This window comes from Sorex fumeus, unplaced genomic scaffold (assembly GCF_029834395.1).
Source record: "Sorex fumeus unplaced genomic scaffold, SorFum_2.1 ptg000008l, whole genome shotgun sequence".
NCBI lineage: Eukaryota > Metazoa > Chordata > Mammalia > Eulipotyphla > Soricidae > Sorex > Sorex fumeus.
The window spans coordinates 17976147-17978489 of NW_026606065.1; the positions used below are offsets into that span (position 1 = coordinate 17976147).

Consider the following 2343-nt stretch of genomic DNA (forward strand, 5'->3'; position numbering starts at 1 on the left):
TTTTATCAAATAAGTGTGTTTAGTAGTTCTATAACCTCATTTGTTGAATTGAATGATAATTTTGTCTGCACTGTTGATTAAATAACACTTTATTGCTTGGGGTAAGAAATGTTACCAGCTATCAAAAGGCATCAGAAATACATTTTCAGTAGAAATCTTGAGGTAAATTGGATATTTTACTCTGATGAGAAAATTGCTTGTGATCGAAATACTATTTCCCATCATCAATGCAGACTTTTCCCTTTACTGTTGCCCCATAATCCTCACCTAGTTTTTTGCCCTTAATCTAATCTTATTGGATAAATCCATTATGGAAAATCCTGGCAAAAAAATTTTAAAAAAATTTAAATCTATAAGAAAAAAATCAGTAATTGTTTCTAATATGCAAAACAGAACATTAACTTGATTGAAGAGGTCATAGAAATCTAATATAAAAACTGAAACATAATTGTCTATAATTCTTTCCTCAGACAATCTGAAAGGTAAATTACCCAGATTAAAGCATACTACTCCACAGAATTTGTCAGGTATTTCATACTATGGGCTTCTGTGGAAAAATATGCAGAAACCTTGCCGATTATTTCAATCTAAACTTTATATTTGTCTATTTCAAAATAGCATCCACTGGGGCTAGAGCAATAAAACAGAGGAGAAGGGACTTTACTATTGAGTCCCAAGTACTACGTATGTTCCCCTGAGCAGGGCAGGGGTGATCCCTTTGCACAGATCCATGAGTTATTCCTTGTATTCTTGGATAGCTAAAAACTCTTCCCTGGCTACACCTCAACAATGAAACATTCATTATTTAAAATATAAAGTTTAAAATTTGATCAAGGCTGGAGAGTGAGGACAGTTGTTCACGCAGAGTTAATATTTGACCCAGTGACATTGTGTTTAATGTCAACATTTTAAACAGATATAAGAAACCCCCATTCATCTTATCTTTAAAATATTATCATTTCCCTAGGGATTGTGAGTTTTTTGGGAAAAAAAACAATAGAAGTCAGAATTGGTGTAGATTAGTGATGAGAGTAGGATATTAGGTAAGACAGTGTATTTTCATGCCATGTGGTGCCTGATGAAATGTAAAATGAGTAATATAGACATTTAACGCTCATGCGGTCTACCTTCAACTGTCTCTTACATTAATGCTTAATAATTTAACTATCATCTTTACTCCCATACATATTTAAAACTTTAGTGTTGGTGAATTTTAATTTGATGTTCATTGAATTTTAGTAGCAGAGAGAGGGGATGATTTGCAAATGTAGCAGCTGTCACAGCAAGAACTGAGTTTAAACACATCATTTCTGATAAAAATCTAACATTTTAATGCATCTCGACAAGGAGTTGTATGCTGGGAACTTTATCAAGATTGACTGCACGATTTCCAGTCAGGGTAAAATTCAAAGATTGTGAAGTTGAAATGCTGCTGTTCCAGAATATTTTCTAAATCATCAACGTTTCTTTTGCCATAAATTAATCACTCTAATCTCCAGCACTTCCAGGAAAATCTGTAAGACAAAACACCTTTAGAAGAAATATTACTCTTTGTTTTTTGAATAATGAAAACTTCACGTGACATAATTTGTATGTTCATATATATTTATGTGTGTATATTTTACCTTTTTCATTCTGGTTTATAATCATAAATAAGAAAATGGATCAGATTAATAGCTCAGGAGTTTTTCTTAAACAAATGTATGAAAATTACCCCAGATTTAGAATTAAGAGGTTTATTTATTTTTCTAGTGGTTTTTGCTACAGCTGAGGCAGCTATTATCTCTAGATTCTAGCTGGATAGCCTCTTGAATGAGCATCAGATTCCACTGTAAAACTGAACTTGTCAATCTTCACAGCACTGAAGAGCTGGACAAAAAAACCTGCTTACAAACCCAACTGCTCTACTACTTTATGAATCAACTGGGAAAACTGCACAAATATATACACACAATATATATTTCTATATAATGAATATATTACACTACACTTGATCTTAGCCAAAAGGCCGAGAAGCGATAGCACAGCGGGTAGGGCGTTCGCCTTACAAGCGGCCAACATGGCCGACCCGAGTTCGATTCCTCCGCCCCTCTCGGAGAGCCCGGCAAGCTACCAAGAGTATTCGATATGCCAGACACAGTAACAACAAAGTCTCCAATGGAGACGTTACTGGGCCCGCTCGAGCAAATCGACGATCAACGGGAGGGCCTTTACCTTTTAATGAATATATTCAAATACATGCTCATATTTCAATAAACTTTAATATTAGCTAAATGGTTTAGTTACTTAAAAATGCATAAAGCGAGGCATTTTTCAAAAGACATATATTTTTAGTTAGATCAG

The 2343-nt window shown here is 34.2% G+C and overlaps 1 pseudogene; it reads right to left on the minus strand.

The window, feature by feature from the left end:
* Positions 1-1939: 1939 nt before the first annotated feature.
* Positions 1940-2020, minus strand: LOC130019573 (uncharacterized; annotated as a pseudogene).
* Between the last annotated feature and the right edge of the window lie 323 nt (positions 2021-2343).